Raw genomic sequence first — 20,532 nt, forward strand, 5'->3', positions numbered from 1 at the left:
TACCGCGATCTAGTCGAAACGCTGTATAGTAATGCCGCTTTGCGAAGAAATGGATCTTGGTCTTCGGTATACGGCACCGCGTTCCAAATACCGGGCCTCTTCTTCACCGGTTACCTTCCGCGTTAGAAGTAAAGCCTCCGCGGACGGGTGTGATGACTTATACGCGAAGAAGAGGAACTCACCATTGGACAAGTCTTCGGCAACGGCCGAATGGGACTCTCGGGCCTGAACAGTTAGGCGGGATGCTTCTCTTCGAGTGCGTTTGCCTGGCTTCTAGCGAGGCCGTTGCAGATATGCACGGGAGCAGCCGGTTGCCACGGGGATGATTTTTCTATCGCATATATTCGAAAGTCCGCAAAATGCCGACGAAACAAAATTTTGCTTTACTTATTTCACATTCCTCGTATGGGATTTTTAATTAGTAGGAATCGTACATTGAGCATTGATCTTCAACCTAGAGTTACCACAATACCGTGTCGGATTCAGGGGCAGGTGTGCGGAGCTGCAATTAGTCCCTTTTATGAATGAATTTATGAAATGTTCGTGGAGGTCTAGGGAAGGTTTAAAAGGTGAGAAAAATTATAATTATTGCCGGGAAAACACGAACAACAGCTCTTTTCTTTTTCCCACATAAACGTTTTTATCTGAAGAAAATGTAGAGTCTTTTTTTGTTTTTGTTGTTGTTTGTTTTAAGATTATTTTATTCAAAAGTTTAGCTCTTTCATTTATCTACTGAGGCAGTACGAAGTCTGCCGGGTCAGCTAGTATACCATAAGATTTCATATACAAGGGTCGTTTAATACGTACTTAGAACATAAGTAGAAAACCCATTTTTTTGTTTTTTTTATTTTTCCAAATTATACCCTTTTGTCTGAGCGTTTTAAAAAAAAAAATCTGTTTTGGACGATTCTTTGGAAGATTACTGTAAAATTTTGTCCGCCAAGCCATTTCTTCAAGCCTGGAACCGAGAAGTAGTCATTTTAACACAAATTAAATTAGAACAAAAAAAATTCAGATTTTCACAGTTTTTTAGTTTAAACACTTTTAAACACAGTTTAAAACTGTGAAAATCTGAACATTTTTTGTTTTAATTTAGTTTGTGTTAAATGGATTTTCATCAAGTAAAAGTTACCTCAGTCCGATTTTTAGTCATTTTAATACCATAATTTTGGCTGTTGCAACTGTGCCGGTGTGCACTCGTGCATTGTCTGGATGGAACAGGATATTTCAATAGGCTCTGGCTGTAACCTTATCGAAACCCGTTCGCGTTCAAAAATCCACTGTTTCGAATGTTCTTTTGTCTCTGGAGTGTAGTAATGTATCTATGTTTCATCAAAAGTAGTATATCAGCATCAGGGTCAACTACACGATTGCCCTTATTCTTTACTATGAGCAAACCACTCTACTTTGCGATAATACGGTGACTTTAACCATTTCGTGCACGTTTGTTACCATTTGTTATCAGTTGCAGACATAGCGTCTTTGGCGTCAACCCTTTTAAATACAAGTGCTCAATCACAACTTTTTTTCATTTTTATAGACAAATTAAAGCTCTTTATTTCAATCCACAACAACAATAAAACTAAAAAATTGAACAGCTAAAGAGGTTGGCTTTTCTAAAGACGTATTGAACGACCTTCGTAATATCAAAATCCTCACTCTCATTAAAAAGTGTACCTTTATATTAATTAAACGGGATAGTTTGGATGGAGGCAAAATAACAGTAATCCCATCTGAGGAACAGTGTAGGACTCTAGAAGCGGCTGCGCAGATTTTGAGTGCGACGGACGGACCCCACGCGTTTCGAACGAGCCTTCTATAAGGGGTCACACAAAAAAAGCCGTAACGGCCGTCATGTTATCTTAATAATGGTACTCTAAGCGTCTGTCAATCTCGATATCTCTCGGGGTCTTCGCTTACACGAATCTCGAAAACCGCATTAATCATCTCGGGTCATTTTTTTCCCGCCGATTAAAATTTATCGACGCACCGAAGTTGGTACGTCATTGATGCATGGCCGCGGGTAGAGGCTACTGGTCCGAGGTCTCCCCATTTACCGATTTTTTTTTTATTTCAGCTCTTTTGATTATCTTATAATATAAGAAAAACTAACATTTATCATATTGTAACCATCAAATAATCTACAAGGATAACACCTTCCGCATCTATTTCTAGCAAATCCGGTGTTGCCGGTCATGTTCATATCAGACGTGACACCCATCGTCCAGGCATCTTTTTAGGAGCTAATTATTGGTGTCAAATAGTTTCAACGGAACCTATAATCCTGAACTATGAATTTGCTCTGAGAGACAATATCGAAGTTGCTTACCCATATTTATAATATTTTGTTCGTAGCAAATATTCTTGTAACAGACTTTTTTTTTAAATTTCACTAGAATTCCTCCTGTACGAAGACGTGCCGTGTTATGGTTTTAGGTGCAATGCCAGTTATAAGCAGGCCACCTATACACAAATGAACTTTCAATTCCAACAGCTAGTGTAACTCATCTTCATGACATACGAGGAGAGAGTTAAAATCAAGAATCGGGACCAAGTTAGAAGATGGTTGATCCTTGAACATTTTAATGTGAGCAGAACAACCGTTTTTTCGAATTTATACAACGTGGAGACAGGAAGAAACGTGTGAACGGAAAAGGGGATCTGGTAGATGAACGTTATAGTGTCCAGTGTGGAACAGCTTTACCCGAAAAATATATTTTTTTCCAACAAGACAGCAGTTGACAAAACAGCTAAACTGAACCATTCGATATCCACAAGGATAAAATATTACAAAACTTATATGAATATGTGTTTTAATGTTTATTACTCAAAATGTTTCGCATAAACCTTTAGCCTTTAGATCCCATATTGGACGTCAAACCGAACTTTGTTTCGTCAAAATGTGACGGCCCGATGATGTGTATACTGCTCAAAATAACAGGTGTTTTTTTTAAGCGTGTAGAACTTTGAATAGAACAAAGATGAGTTTTAAATTCACATGAAATTTACTTTATTTATTGGCATTATAACTTAAATATGACTTCTGGCCTGGCCTGGCACTGGCTGTCTCGGACGTAGTTTAATCTGGAAATATTAGCAATCAGCAAACAGAAAATTGTTTAGCCAAACGTGAAACTATGCAGTTACCTTTCGTTCAATAAATCAATTGTGACACTTGCTGGGTGACCTGTTGCGCCGTCTTGTTGAAACCACATCATAGTTGCGCAATTGATGAACGAAAAAGTCACCATTGACTGTAAGGACCAATTATTCCATTAGCTCATAAAGCACACCAAACTGTCAGTTCTTTTGGAAGTAACGATGACTCAACATACAATTAAGGATCATCATCACTTCAAATATGGTAATTACGTTTATTGACAGCCAGAAGTGAGCTTCTTCAGTCACACGCTTGTGAGCGTGTGACTTCAATTCTTAGACTAGTTGGATATTGCAAGCATACAAACCAACATCTTTCCTCAAAATCTTCCTGTACACGATAGCCGAGAGTGATTGAAGTCTTCCTTTACAGCAGCAATGACTTCTTCTGTACGCTGTGACAAAATGGCCAACTTAAAGTTCTGTACTTCTAAAAAGTGGGATTTTTGAGCTCTATCACTTGTTTATGACACTAGTTGTACGAACTATCGTTTCGTTAGTCTTAAAATTTAAAGAAACAATGTCAACATAAACTAAAATATCACAGACACAATATTAATACCTCTCACTCGGTGAAATCGTTTGAAGTCGCTTGAACGTAAAGATTGTTTTTGTTGTTTTAAAAGGTTTGTTTTGTAGCAGCCATTGAGATTATTTAGCGCAGAGTTCATTTTGTGCCCTAAAGGACAGGGACCAGAGGCACTCCGTGTTTGATAGGTTTCAGTTTAACTTTTTTAACCAATTGCTTTCTATTGCTTAAAAAAGTTTGCAAAAGTTTCATGTATTGTATTGTATTGTATTTCATGTAATATTAACAAAATATATTACATTTATTTGGAGATGCAATTGAAATGTATACTTCGACCAGAAATATAGTGCTTTTACAACCGACCCCGTCACTAACTTAGCCTACTGCCAAGCAGACCCTTACCCGTGACCATTTGATATTTTACCAATGGATTTTACCAGGGTCCTGCGAAGGTCTGCGGTTAAGGTACTGTAAAATACTTACAACGTCAAAGCAATAAATGCACTATATTTTTGCTCGTATTATAACACACTGTATTTGGACGGACCTCGTATGTAATGTATACGGGCGGTTTTTTCGCATAGCAATTCGCTAATAAACTTTCATTCATTCGTAGCGGGTGGGCAAAAAACCGCGGGAATCGTAATTAAACAGTTAGCCTCGGCGTTATTGTTAGTCAAATTCGAATCGAGCATGGCCGGCATGGGAACACAATGGGACGCGAGGAACGCCGCCTCATTATCGTGTGACGCCGTGGATTCTTGCGGCCGTCGTTTGTTTATTTAATTAAAATCGGTGGGCGGGGCCCGCTCAGCTACCGGGGCACGTCGAGGAATTTTCAGCCGATATTTTTTTCGTCCCCCGCCGCGCCGCCGCACCAGGTGAATCACCCGGTTAATTAATTGGATGGATGTTTTTGCCGCGCATCACCTAATTGGTTTTGCATAGTAGATGGATCTAACGCGATACCGATAGGTCTCGAAATTTTGCCAGTCACTTTTAAGGTCACATCAAATGCGGTACGAAATTAGCAGTTAAGCCAATATGGTCCGAGCGTGAAATTAATTTCTAGATGAACTGCAAACTGTGTTAAGCGTAGCTAGACCCATAGACAAATGAAGTGTGTTAACTATAACACAATTGTTGGTTGGTATCTGGTTCATTAAATAAATTTTCCCCTTAATTCGATCGTTCGCTTAAGACTAGGAACTAAATGTTAATTTAATGTCGCCATTATCGGTTAAAACTAGGGTTGTGGAATTGACCGGTCAAATTATTTGTGTCAATTTTTAAAATACCATGAAATTTACATTTATTTATTTAAATTTACTTATATTGTGCGTTATTGAGTCGATATTATTATTGGTATTCCCCGAATCGCTAAGTATCGTACTCGGATATTAATTGAAAAGGGTAATAGGTAAATTGAACCGACCAACCAAATAGTTGTGTACCATTTAAAATTGACTGTTTTACCTTTTTGTGGACTTTGTATCATTCTGAAAGACCCACATGTCACCTGTCACGATATCATAGACGTGTTTGGAAGCACCGCGATCGTATCAAACGCGAACAAATGTTCATGCAGAATTGTATGTTTTTTGGTCCCATTAATGCCCAAAGATACCTCAATCTCATGGGAAGTCACATGACGATCCTGCAAAATCAGTTTCCGCACTGCATCAATGTTTTCTTGGACAACCACCGATTTTGGACGATCTTCACACAAGTCATCCTTAAAAAAACCACGACCACGACTAAAGTCCGAAAACCAGCGATAAACAGTATTCCTAGATTGTGCTTTAACTCCAAAAGTCGAATTAAGTTCATCGATGCATTATTGTTCCGTTTTTAACCGTCACAATGTTTTTAATTTATTACAACAACACTCTTTCGCCAACACCTAATTGAGTAAACTTAACCTCAAAATGTCAAACTTCCCTGTAAAAACGTTAGTCGCCAGATGGCAGGACTAGTTTAAGAAAATCCCGAAATATAAATGGCAACCCTCGTATACGCATTGGGGACTTATTTTTATTATACAGTAAAGCCGCGTTTTTTTTATTTTTCTTTTTTTTTAATATTTTTTGATTTCACACGGCATATTTATGCGGCGTCCTCGATATCTGCGGTCTACTTCCACCTTTTGCGAGATAAAACTTACATAAAATTATAAATAATTAACCCGGTAGCGTTAATTCGTGTGTGTGTGTGTGTGTATGTATGATTTATGAAAATGGGAAGGCACCAGCACACCTACCACTATTTATGTACGTAATTAAATTATAGATAGATCGCTTATTGCCCCGCGTATCAGAGCGTTGCTTTCGGAACAAATAGCTAGGCTCGTCGACGTTGCCACTTCGACGACGTCTATGGCCGTTGCTTCTTCTATCGCGCGAATCCACTTTAGCGCCTATAAGTTCAAGGAAGTGGGCAATGGCGGTCAATGACTAAACGACCTTGCGGATTCCTACTAGCCCCGCGTTGCCACATGCTCTCGTTTTATTTGTTCTCTTTTTCGATTATCGTTATTCTAGCCAATTTCGCTGCGCCCCCCGAGGGGCGGCGTGACCGGGGGAGGTTTCGCAGCGCGGGTAGGGTAATGGGTATACCGCGAGTTGCATAACATCGAGCAATCTGTAATTGGCCGTTTTGTGAGTCATTGCCGCCCTCCCGCCAGGCCCCCGGGGTATACTGGTCGGGGGCGGTACCCGATCCTAACGGAAAAATTGCTTTGAAGCATGCGAACGTTCTTCCTTAGTATGACTTCCTCTGACCAATAGATTTTAATATAGATTTTTGGTATTTAATTAAATTTAAATTTAATTAAATTAAAAGAAAAATTGGAGGAAACCTCTTTTCAATTGGAGTAATAAGAATTTGAAAAATTCAGAGGTTTGTCTGTTGGCTTCTTCAGAGCTTGACTGAAACTGGCTCGCATTGTACTCTGTACCTGTGTGTATATTGTTTGAGGGGGGCGGAGCTAAATGAGGGGCAAAACATGACTGATTCCCATATTGGTGACAGGTAAAGGCCTGAGCCTAGTTGATATTTTTCGTCCGATCTCTGTAATGTATTCTTTGCCGCATAGAATAGAATAGAATAGAATAGAATAGAATTTATTGACCACGTTTTGTTGATACAATTGTGGCAAGTCATAGACACAATATGTAGAAATATATGTATATAAGAAACAAGACAATGAATAAATTATATACAGAGTCAAACTCCTGACTGGAACCTTCGGCGCAGCACTAACACACAATAACGCGTTTTACCACAAACCGAAACTCAATTTTACGTACCCGACGGGCGTTTCGCCAGTCAAGTTGGCATCTTCAGGAGAAGATTAAAACTAAACTTAATAGAACAAATGCTCTCTATATATATACACATCGGGAAGTGGGAGAGGGAATAACGCACTGTTCACGCAACCAATCAGCGCGTATAATGGGCTAAATGGGATTGGACCTCTGTCCTTGTTCAGTGCCTTATTCCCTCTCTTAACAATTTACATGTTAACTAATTTTGAATTACTTATATCTACCTTATGATTATTGTTGAACATATGGTCGGCTACACTTGATTTTTCTAATCTACCAAATTTTAAATGAGCTAAGTGTTCCTTAAATCTAACATTAATTGGTCTTTTGGTTTGCCCTACATATGAGTTGTCACAATCGTTACAACATATTTCATAAATTCCCGACTTCTCAAGAGTTTATCCTTGAGATTATCCAAGAGATTTTTTAATTTTGATCCGGACCGATAGACACTTCGAATACCTGCGGCCCTGAAGACTATCAAGTCCACTTGTATATTGGGTAGAGAAAGGAATTGAGACTACTTTCAAATTTTTCTTATCAGCTTAAAAAGTCGTTGATTTTTGAAGTTTGTTTTTAAATCTAAATTTCCTAATTAACTTATTCCTAATTCCCTCTCCCACTTCCCCATGTGTATATATATAGAGGAAGCAATATCAACAAAATTATCGTACTGCACAGTCACGTCGTTCACAAACGCACCGAGTAAAAGCAGTGCTTTTTAAGAAAGGTTAAGATTTTTTTTTCAAATTTTCTATTACTTAGAACTTTCATGTTAGCAGGTACATTACTGTACAAGTTTAAGTTTAATGATTTTTTTTGGCTTTTGCTATATTTGAATCTTGAAGCACGAAGTAGCTTGTTATTTCTAGTTCTAGTCATGGTAAGAGGACTTCTGACTGAATGTTTTTGTTTATTTCTAATAATTGATAATAGATCTACAGACAAAGAAGTGGCATAATTTCCAACTTCTTAAAAATTGGTCGACAGTACCCCAGATAACCTGCACCGGCAATCAAAGGAACAACTTTCTTTTGGAGTTTAAATGCCTGGTCTGCTGTGGCAAAATTACCCTAGAGAATAATGCCGTAAATTAGATGAGAGTGAAAAAGAGAAAAATAGGTAACTCGCAATCATAAAATATTCGAAGCAAGTTTTTTACTCAAGATGTTAATATGAGGGGCCCAATTTAAACTATCGTCAAGCGTTACCCCCATTGGATTTTTTGCCATAAGCCACAAACGATGTATCGTCCGCATAAAGTGTACATTTATTGGGAAACAGAAAATGATAAAAGTCAGTGATGTAAATAGTGAACAGTAGTGGACCCAAGACGGAGCCCTGAGGCAAGCCACTGCTCACAACCCTCAACTCCGACGTTATAGATGACACACTATCTTCTGTCAGTTAAATATGACCGGATAAGATCCTGACGGTGACCGCGGATACCGCTGGAAAACTTCCACTATCAATGCATTTGTTAAATAAAAATGTATTACAATCTGGTTGATAATCTGCTTCAAAATAATACTAATGATTAATATCATAATGGTCATAAGAACTAGATTTTTTCAATGCAATTACACAGTCTAAAACATCGCTTCTGCTATCCAGTGCAAGAAGAAAGATGAAGTTACATTTGGGATTTTATTCAGGCACTCACTCTGTACTGGGTTGACAGTTAGAGAGGCCAGAATATCAGCAGTAACAATGGTAAAAAACTCATTAAATCCATTGGGTAAAAGAGTGCTTGAAGGGTCACATATGCATGGAATGCTGCAAATCCATCTCAAATGGAATTTTGTCTTTAAGGGATCGAATGTGTCGAGAGATTTTTGGACAAGTGGCGAAATCTCGTTTTAACATTTTAACATTATAACAGTAACTTTTGATATGTGGTCAGTGAGGTTTTGAATGTAATGGAGCACAACAGTGGCAACTTTGGAGAAATGAGAATGAGAGCATAAGAAGAACATGCAAATTGGAAAATGTGAATGAATGGGTACACAGTAGAAATAAAGAAGAAGTATAAAATACGTCCTATTGTCAGCAGCATCGGAAACAATTTATCCATAAATGTTGTTTATTGCTTTGGCTGCCGGTTTCGACCTGTTCCATGAATGAATTGTGTCTCCTTTGGATATAATGTCTTCGGTCCTCACCATTATCTGTTTGACATCTAGTTCGCGACGTTCCTGTTTTCCCTCGTATTCGTTTGAGCAAAAAGCGGCGGTTTCTCATCCACAGACGTACCACGGGAACCGTATAGGTATTATTTCATTCTCCATTACCCATATTGCGCGCGTATATTTATTTATTTATTCCATAAGGAAGGCATATCGCGCGGGCTCGGTAAAAATGAAAAATCACGATCCCGACGGTATATCCATTTGTCCTAATGTGGGATCGCGAACGATACGCGAAGGATATAGCTTTAATTCTCCTTGTTTATTGTGACGATAAATCCTCGATAAAGACGGGGGCAAACGTAACGGGGCCGGGTCACGGGGTTGAATTCGGTCGAGGGCACTGTAACAGTTATTTTCCACTGTCTTTATTTGTTTCTCCTTTATAACCGAGCCTAGTTTTAGAACGACACACAGTTTTAGCCGCCAAAATATCTCTTTTAATTATATTATTTTTATTACGTAAATTTAAAAATGCTGTAATTGTTATTCATCGTGCTGGCCTCAATTATGGAAGTATATAAGTATTAGGGATGGACGCTCAAATGTTTTGGTAATAATATAATTGTTTTTTGTTTATTTACATATCTTATCTTATCTTATCAAATTACACGAAGAAAAAAAATGACATTTAATATATATAATAAATTTATAGGTCATGCCGCTAGGTATTAAAGGACAGAACATTAGGGACGGACGCTAAAATATTTTGGTAACATTATATATTTTTTTTATTTATTTAGATGGGAATAATCTTATTAAATTACACGAAGAAAGAACAATTACATTAAATATATATACAATAAATGTATAGCTCATGCAGCAAGGTATTAAAGGACAGAACGTTAGGGACGGACGCTCAAATGTTTTTTTAATAATATATTTTCTTTTTTTAGTTAGATGGGTATAACCTTATCAAATTACATATATGCCGCAAGGTATTTAAGGTACACAACTTTAGGGTCAGACGCTCAAATATTTTGGTAATAATATATATTTTTGTTTAGTTAGATGACTATAATCTCAAATGTTTTGGTAATATTTTTTTTGTTTATTTCGATAGGCATAATCTTATTAAATTACACGAAGAAAAAACAATGGCAATAAATATATACAATAAATTTATGGCTCATGCAGCTAGGTATTAAAGGACAGCACAAATGTTTTGGTAATAATATAATTTTTTTTGTTTATTTAGATATGTATAATCTTATCAAATTACACGAAGAAAAAAAAAGACATTTAATATATATAATAAATTTATAGCTCATGCCTCTAGGTATTAAAGGACAGAACATTAGGGACGGACGCTCAAATATTTTGGTAATAATATTTTTTTTTTTGTTTAGTTAGATGAGTATAATCTCAAATGTTTTGTTTTTTTTTGTTTATTTCGATAGGCATAATCTTATTAAATTACACGAAGAAAAAACAATTACAATAAATATATACAATAAATTTATGGCTCATGCAGCTAGGTATTAAATTACAGCACATTAGGAACGGACGCTCAAATGTTTTGGTAATATATTTTTTTTTGTTTTGTTTAGATGCGTATAATCTTATTAAATTACACGAAGAAAAAGCAATGATATTAAATGTATACAATAAATTTATAACTCAAATGTTTTGGTAATAACATAATTTTTTCTACTCCGTTTGTAAAATAGGTAATTACCAATCGATCTAGCGTGCGGGAAGCGTCACTTTACTAAATTTCCATTTCCGGAATTTTACGGCACCTATTTGGGAGCAATCGGGTGTTCCGGAGATATTTCCCATGGTTTGAATTTTGACGTTTGTCGATTCTGACAGTCATGTCAGTGAATGTATTCGCGTTGTTTTGCGAAAATGTACCCAAAAACTAACGGTCGTGGAAAAAGTATAGTATGCAACACGTTCGGTAAACTTTTTCACTCACTGGTTTATTAAACACTCGCTCCGCTCGTGTCAAATAAACTTGTTTATTTAGATGGGTATAGTCTTATCAAATTACACTAAGAAAAACCAATGACATTAAATATATACAATAAATTCATAGCTAGGAATATCTATGCACATTTTCATTTGTATTCTAAATGTCAAATATAATTCTGTTTCACTATCAGACTCGTCATTGTGATTAATTGTTAAAGGATTTATGTTGTTTTGACATGTTATTAATTACAATTTTTATCAATCTTATAACACTGGGACTTAAAGTGGGAGTAATATTTTCTACTCTGACCTTGACCAATGATATCGAGGAAGACGTAAAACAGTATGCCCAGCCTGTTCAGCAAAATTATTGCATACATAGTGTTTTTTGAGCTTTTTTGTAATTGAATTCAAAATAAATAAATAAATAATAATTAATAATAAAAGTTGATGGAGGTTTCTGCTTTGCGTAGCAGTAGCAGACAGCTGTGGTAGCTTGCGTTATCCATGCCAGTAACACTGTTATTGGGAATATTTTTTAAAAGATTGGTTGGAAAACAATTTTCAAAAAGTTCGACACTTGTATCCTGATGTTAATCCAAGCTGGAGTGCTTAATATTCTGTGCAGCAGTTTGGGTCCTAACGTGTTATGTGGTGATGCATTTTCCCTTATTTCAAGGTATTTTCATGTGAGAGTTTTGACTGGAATCAACCGATCCATGCAGTGTCGTGTGTATCGAACAATGTTTATTATCCCTAGGTCCTTGTCTACTATTTGCTGGTTGTTTTGATTAAAAATAAGTTGTTTCTTTTGTTTATTTGTATTAGGGTAATTAATAATTAGTAATTAATATTAATATTATTCTCATATGAACTAATCGATTTTCGTTTTCTCTTCTCAGATATCTAATTGAATTAATGACAAAAATGTTTTGGGTAGTATGTACTTTAAAAACACCAGGGAAAATACCGTCAAATTCAATTTTTCAGTTTTTTTGTAACAAGTAAATAACTTGTAATAAAATGTGCTGTTCATCTCTGGTTTATGGTAGTATGAAATGAAAAGTAAATTAATCCTTATCGCTAAACGAGAAAATGGTTTATTATTATTTTAAATGTGCGTTTGTGTGTCTGTTATTGTTATGACAGATTTGGCAAGCTTAGTATACTAAATCATATTGAAAGTGTTGGAGAGTTATCACCAACAAGGTAGGGCTCCTGCGAGCTCTCACCTTTTTCTTTTCCGATTAGTGTCTTACCCAACCTAGCAATCCCGAACCTGCCAAAAAACCCAGCAAAAATCCTTGACGAAGATGCAAAATATTTCGAAAGGAAATATCTACTTTATATAGAATTCCTTGATAAATTGCGCCTAGGAAAACAAAAGCCTGGGGTACCTTAAGTGACAGGTCCCATCCACTAAAAATTCACCAGATTATCAGAGGAAATGATTTCAATGTGGTGTGCAGAAGAGCAAAATTGTTTTGAATCACGAATCACTAAAATTGAACAAACGAATCTTTTCCTTATTCAAAACATACTTCTTTTAAACTCTTAATCTTAATCTGACCTCCAACTGGAACCTATACTTTACCTAGGAATGGTAATTTCGTGATCTATGCGAGCAGAGCCCGATGAAAAAATTGGCACCGTATAGTAAATGTGTGTGCCGTGTATGGAATGCCAATATTGGTTTTGTCCCGTCGTTGCCCGGTGGAAACATTTTAATCTCGTCGTCGTTAAGTGCTTTCGTGTTTGTTTTCTTCGTAACGAACCGGAGACGGTATTCACGTAGAACGCAAGAGGAGTGTGTGCATTTTTTTCTTATAATATAAATGAAGTCAAAGGCATTTTCAGGAAAGCTTTAGACAATTGCTGACATTGACAGTCAAATTTTTCTCTTTGCTGGTGATGTGGAATTGTTTTGAACAATTGGAGTGATTTGGAGCTTATTGGTTCTTGGTGTGCTTCCAATAACATACAGATAAATACTTCGCAATGACGCTTTTAAATATAACTGACGCTGTAACTTTAAATTATCTCAATCATGTTGCCTGTAATCACAGGCTTTCTCAGTAACCAGCAAAGATAGGATTGTTCAGTTTTCTCTCTGGAACTTTGATTTCCGTAAACAGAATTATGCCAGCTTGTTTCGTTGCCGATAGAAATAGAAATTTTGCACTTTTACTATATAAAAAGAGGTGTAGATATATCTTTTTACTTAGAATCCAACACATTTCTTAGACAAACTCTTTGCGATATATAGACCAAACGTATTTTTTTTTAATGGAACATCCTCTATTTTTTGGTCCCATAAAATTCGTTTTTTCCGTCTCTTTATAATAATGTGTCACTCTATGCACTTTTTACTTAAATTAACCCTTATAAACGCAATATTATAATAAAAACGTACATAAATTGGCGATGAAATTATAGTCATTAAAATAAAAAATATATTTTATTTGCTCTAAACTTGATAAGCTTAGTAAACTTGATAAATTTAAACAAATTGTACATGTTAAAAGATACTTGAATGGTTGCATATTGTAGGCATCCATAGTAACAGTTGGATTCAGGGTTTTTTTTTGTTTAATGAGACCAAACGCAAAAATCTAATAGCTAGAAGTCTGGCGGCCTAGCAGGTCACGTTACTGCCCAGTTGGTACCGAACCAGCGATCGTCAAAGTTTTCCAATGACCTTAATTGTGCATTGTAGGCAGGAGCGCCATCCTGCAGAAAGTAAATCTGGTGGAGATTTGCTAGCGGCACCTTATCGAATAAATCCGATAGTATTTGAGTTAAAATTGCTAGATATCTGTCTGCTGTTAATTGTTGTTAAATGCGAAATTTAAAATTTGTTTCCAATATCTTGCTGTTGCTGGCGTTCTCTAATCAAGAATTGTTTTCCGTATACCAGTGCTTATTATTATTATTATAATTATTTAATGGATTCCTCAGTCATCGCTGGATGTGGCTCCTTCCCTGTTTCGGCATTGTTATTATTATTATTATTATTATTATTATTATTATTATTATTATTATTATACGATTAAATCTCAGCTCTCACTGGCCTGTTTTCACCCGAGGCTTTGTTTGCTGCGGGCTCTCTGAACTGGCGAGAAAACAGTTCAATTCCTCCCACTCAATTCAGAAACTTACGAACAATGTGGCATGTCTGTAGTATGACAGCCTTTTAAATTTCTGGAGTCCTTTAAGTTTTTGGAGACAACTCCCTCCGCCGAAATTACAAACACTTTATTGAGCTGCCAAATATTTTTCAGTTTTCAATTTTTTTTGCTTCAGTTTTGTATTGTGGGAGAGTGGAACAGCGATATCAATTATGAGGGCGTTTTTCTTTTCTTTGTCTATAAGAACGATATCGGGTTTATTGTAGTCCACTGTTCTATGCGTTGTAATAGGTCTATCCCAGTACAGTACAGCTCTGCCATGTTCGAGTACAGCCGAGCGCTGGTATTTATAATACGGTTGGTATGTTTCTAGATGGCCATAATTTAAGGCTAGTTGGAGGTGGATAATTTTAGCAAGTTGGTTACGACGGTTCAAATATGCGCTCTCCGCGAGAACAGGGCACCCGGCAATAATATGTTCGATGGATTCTCCAACTGAGCCACACTTTCTGCAGTTGTCCTCCGCGTTGAGTTTGAGGCAGTGTTTTTCATAATTGCGGGTTCTCATGACTCTGTCTTGAATAGCCATAATAAAGCCTTCAGTCTCGGGATATAGATGTCCAGCGTTTAACCAAGCCAGCGAGGTGACCTTATCAATGTGATCTGCATCCAGACTTCTAGGGAATTTTTCATGTAGAGTTTGTTGTCTCCACAAAGTTTGGTTTTCCTGTCTCGTGTTCAGATCAAACGTGATTTCTCGGTGCTGCAAATTAAGTGGCGTGGACCCTTTGTCCTCCTCGGCGATCAAATGTATTAAGCGGTCCTGCGAATCTAGAAGTCGTTGTCTTAGGTTCATTTCTTGCGTTCGGTCCGATTCGGACCATTTCAATATCCCAAAAGTGTACGTGAGTACAGGAATATCCCAGGAATTGATAGCTTATTATTATTATTATTATTATTATTATTATTATTATTCTTTAATTCAGGCAGGTAAGTACGGGTCAAGATTCCAGTGTCGGTGAAGTGTTGTCACAAAACACTGGAGTTTTGCGTCTAATGTTCTATGGTGATTTTTTGGTTTAACACCTTTCGCATTATGTTACATATAGATAGGATGACTGTTTTCTGGAATTGCGTAGAGAGGACTTTCTGCAGTCCGACGGCTTCCAGATTCCGTGCCAGCTTCGTTGGAATTTCGCCTGTCGCTCCAATTATTATTATTATTATTATTATTATTATTATTATTATTATTATTATTATTATTATTATTATTGTTATTATTATATTATTATTATTATTGTTATTGTTATTATATTATTATTATTATTATTATTAGGGGAGAGTGAGGGAAGGTAGCCCCTGGGGCAATGAGGCCCATCTCGCAAATTAACCAAACATATTTTTTTTATTTGTACATTTTTAGCCCTTTGCGTAATACAAGGGGTAAAACGGACCGCTTAAAGTTCTAAAAAAAACTATACCATATTATTATAACTAAATCGTAATTTATTTATTGAGAGTGTTATTTTTCGGACAAGTCTATGGATTTAGCCTAAAGCCAGAGCTTTCGAAAATCTTATAAATACCAATAATAAATTTTTTAATCTATAGAAAAATACTTACTAATAATAATAATTATAACCATTATATATAAATTATAAATAGGGGAGAGCACGATGATCAGCAGCTTCGCCAAAATTTGGGTAAATTTAGTTTAAAAAAAAAAACTGAAGCGAGCCGCCTTGCTCCACCCTTAGCTATTATTATTTTTGCCCACTAACATTTCTCTCATAATATTGTATTTTTAATGGCCAGTTTACATCGGAAATGCATAGTGTCATACTTCATTTTAAATAGAAAAAGAAGGGGGGTGTTTGGGAAATATCACAAAAACGTTTGGTGTAAAAAATGTGTTGACTACACCACTGGATTCTAAGTAAAAATATTTATCTGTAGCAATTTTTTGAATTTTCTGTTTCCGAAAAGTAAAACCCCTTAAGTTCTATCCTTGCTCGATAATAAACTCCAAAATACAGTATAGTTCAACAAGATAATTGAATTTTCATGTTCCTTTGCGGAGCGTATGGGCATCATCTTGTTTCACCTGATAACCAAAAAATACAATTTTGATGAAATTATTTAATGATTTCTGTAATGATATTCACGTATTCTGTTTGTCTGCCTCTCACTGGGCCACATCAATTAATTTAAGGGAGTTAGTATAGCATTTTCTTCTGAATGGATGGTAATCTGTTGGACAATAAAGAACGTTTTGACAGAACCAGCACTAGAATTTCCCTGTTAGAGAGCTAACAAAAACCGTTGGCTAGTTAGCAAGCCAGGACACTATTGACCTATACCAGCCAAACAAAACCTGACTATGTCCAGGAAATAGCACCCCACGTCCAGGGTATGAGGACGAGATAATAGAAACCATTCTGTGCGACTGTCATAACCTCTGGTTTAGGCTTGAAGCCATGGCCCTTACAGTAATCAGGAAGACGACTCTTGGAAGTGTAATCATATACGTCACTAAGCTTAATTCAAAGCTGAGCTGAGCTCAGGTACAGCCTGATTTAAAGCATCTCTATTTATGCGCTTGCGGAAGATTCCCGCAAATCGCACTTCGCTTCTGCCCCCCCTGGAAAAAAAAAATATCTGGCTTGCTCGTATTTAAGGTGTTAATGATATTCAACCACCTATAGCGCCGGGCGTGAGTGATGTCTGTTTTTACCGAAACCCAAATTAAATCAGCTGATAATAAGTATCGGGCCGCGCCTGGTCAATGTTCATTACACGTAATCGGTCGCTCGTTAATGAGATAACGGGCGTATAGCCCTAATGAAGATGGCGATTAAACGCGATACTCCTACTTAAATTGATTAAGGGTTAGTTTTTCGTGAGCACAAGTGGGCTATTGCAGCGGTACATCGGCTATACCTTATATTTAAAATTAATCATAGAGAGTCGATTAAAGCCGTAATTAAGTAAAATTAATGAAGTGAGCATTGACTGATTATCATGAGGAATGTTTTAAGGTACATCTCAGAACGAAAAAAAGAATAACAATAATATTGACTACTTTATTGGGAATATAAAAATGTCATTATGGGTAAATAGGATTTTATCAAAAGGGCTAGATTCATTCTACTAATGATGTTAGTATTGTTAAGATAAAAATTTAAATGAATATAATATATTAAATTTAATAATTTTTGAAAAAGAATAAATATAAAACGTGTTACGTTACTTAAACTTTTAATATGAGTTGGTAAATTATTTAAACGTGAGACGACACTGATGAAAAGTAGGAGTTTGAATACTTTTGATGGTTTTACGGCATATGTCCTCCTTTCCTGTTATCTCCGATTTCTAATAGTTTAAATTAAAATAATAGCAATAAAAAAATAGCTTGCTTTGTATTTAAAATATCTCTTATGTGGTTCATGTTCACGTTAGCTCATTTCATTAAAAAGAGGTTTTGTGCCTACTATTTTTAAATACAGAACTACAAAATGAAAAAAATATTCTATTTTTCATATTTTGCAGTTGGCCATTTGCCGAATATGGACTAACCAAAACTAATCAAAAACTCAAAGGAGACACGGATAATAGTATATTATGCAAAAAGTGCGATAAACGGCATTTGACTCACGAGTTTATTTGACACGAGCGGAACGAGTGTTTAATAAACGAGTGACTTAAAAAGTTTACCGAACGTGTTGCATACTATACTTTTTCTACGACCGTAAAATAACGGAAATATCCGAAGGGGCTCGGATCCGTCAGAAACGCAACTGACGTGGTAAAGTGACGCTTCTCGCACGCTAGATCGGTGTGTAATTAGGTATTTTACAGGCGGGAGTACAAAAAGTTTTTTATTGGGTCACAGAATTTAATTTCTTCTTACATTCTTTGCGAAAAATAATTACTGTTTGTTGCACCTGAAACAAAGAAAGGTGAATTTGTTAGATTTTTGGTACTAACCGCATATATATTTTCTTAATTTAATTTGTTTAATTTTTAATTTTAAATAATTTGTTATTATTTGTTAATTTTTTTGGTTAGTTTTACGAATAGGATTTAAAGGGCCCTTATAGGGTCAAGTTTTTTCATATTTTAGAATTGCAGACCTTTTTGTGGGCTGCGGATAAAGTTTAAAAATTTTTACTCCCGGATTCGTCTCGACCTACAGAGAAAATTCGATACTTAAAAATTGCGCTTGTGTGTTCGTGAGGGTGAGATTTATCGCGGCACAGGTATACGAGGTGATCGTAAATCTCTGGCTGAGTCGAGGCGCAAGGAAAAAAGGCGGGATTCCAACCCCGTGACCCTGACCCCCTTTGACATCGTTCTCGCTCGAATATAAAAGCGACCTCGCGCTTGACAAAGATCGATATTCTCTTTAATGAACAGTAGGTCGCTTGTTTCTGACGAATGAAAAAAAAAAGTGCGGCGTTTTTAAAACGGGTAAGATAATGATTGTATTTTTGCTCAGTGACGTCATAAGATGAGATAGATATCCAATATCAAACGTGGGAAAAGCTTAGATTAATGTTTGGCCGCTTATGCGGCAGGCGTTAAATATTTGAAGCAAACCAATGATGCCGGGGCTCGTAAAATCCGTGAATCACAAAAATAAACTTTACCACAAAATGAAGTTACTGCCGACTGTAGAAAATGTTAACACTCATAGGGACTATCGAAACATATTAAATACATTCAATAAATTATGTAAACTAAACTACTACTGCCAACAAATAAATAAAAATAACTGCTCTATACTATGGATTTCCGGAATAGGTAAAGTAGGTAGAGTTCTCTGTTGGAAATCTGGGAGACGAGTCCAGTGACGATAGTGATTATTTTGATGTACAATAACTTTATTTTATTAATATTACAACATTGTTTTATTGCTAAATTTGCTCCTTCATTTATATTTATAATAAACATTTGAAAGTAAGAATGGACTTTTCACTGCATAGACTAATAATAATCGAGGAATCTCACCGATGAAACTCAGCATTTGTATGCACGAAGTACCGAAGTACGGTTCTGGAACGTCATTGTGGAATTGAGAATGTATTTATTGAGTTCTACAAAGAGAAACTTAAGCGAGGCAGGCCTGTGGTTAGACCTTCATAAAAATTTACCAAAGTTAAACACCGGATTATGTCGTAAAAACGGTATGTCGTTTGGAGAACTCTACCACCAAAGACAGATACGTAATTAACACAATTAAAACTTCTAATTCATTTAAAAACAACTGTCAATAACTTTAGTAGCTATTACTAGGTGAAAAAACAAGCACAAAATATAAAAGTACAACAAGATTGATTAGGTCGGCAAAAACACGATACAGTACTGGAAAATTAATTTTCCAAAGATCACGGAAGAGGATGTATTAAGAACAATTAATGGCTTAAAAATGATAAAGTTCCTGAAATGGATGGCATTAGATCTGAAACCTTATATACTTACCAAACAAATCGTTTTCTGAAGGAATGTTTCCGACAATTCTTAACGAAGCTATTATTATACCTCTTTATAAGAATGAATGCAGAGACTATGTGTCGAGTTACAGATCGACTTCACTGGTTTCAACAGAAGATTAGTAGATTATTTGGAAAAGTATAACGTTTTGTCGAAAAATTTTGACACGGTAGACCATGAACAACTTGAAGCTTGTCTGCACGATGGCAACTTTAGAAAACAGAAAACAATGTGTTCAAATTCAAAATGTTACCAACGAATTCAATTAATAAAATATGGAGTGCCTTAAGGAACCGTACTTGGCCCTACACTCTATAATACCTATATTAAAGGACTTTTCAAGTTAAACGTTGTGAGTTTTACTGATGACACCGCAGTTATTTATAGTAAACTCGACAAAACTTAATTTAAGGACTTTCAAACTGTATTAAGTCGACTTCATTCACTATTCACTGTAAATTGTGAAAAAACATTTTTCTTAGCCTTTACATCAAATGCCAAAAACATCCTTACTTATAATACATTAAGATTTACAGAAAATTGTCCAAGTAAAATCCAAACAAAATATAAAGTATCCGTTAGTAGTATATATCTGGATAGTCACCTAATGTGGGATGTTCAGCATATGTTGGAAAAAGATTACTGCACTTTTTGCCAGATTCAAGTTTTTATCTTGGACCTTAAACGAGGCACAAGTAAAACTGCTCTATCGTCGACTTGTTAAAACCCATATTTGATATCTCTTTATCTAACGGATCAATTAGAAAAAACGCAAAAATGGATCTTCCCAACAT

The 20,532-nt window shown here is 35.9% G+C and overlaps 2 protein-coding genes across 2 annotated transcripts in view; one reads left to right on the forward strand and one right to left on the reverse strand.

The window, feature by feature from the left end:
• The window catches only part of LOC132701703 (uncharacterized), a 62,244-nt gene extending 56,663 nt beyond the window's left edge, over nucleotides 1–5,581 (reverse strand). The window contains exon 1 of the mRNA XM_060669835.1: nucleotides 5,316–5,581. The gene's annotated coding sequence lies outside the window, so the exon portion shown is untranslated. The remainder of the gene's footprint in view (nucleotides 1–5,315) is intronic.
• The window catches only part of LOC132701716 (uncharacterized), a 239,485-nt gene that overhangs the window by 15,994 nt on the left and 202,959 nt on the right, over nucleotides 1–20,532 (forward strand). The window lies entirely within an intron of this gene.

This window comes from Cylas formicarius, unplaced genomic scaffold (assembly GCF_029955315.1).
Source record: "Cylas formicarius isolate icCylForm1 unplaced genomic scaffold, icCylForm1.1 PGA_scaffold_5__7_contigs__length_24384050, whole genome shotgun sequence".
Taxonomy (NCBI): domain Eukaryota; kingdom Metazoa; phylum Arthropoda; class Insecta; order Coleoptera; family Brentidae; genus Cylas; species Cylas formicarius.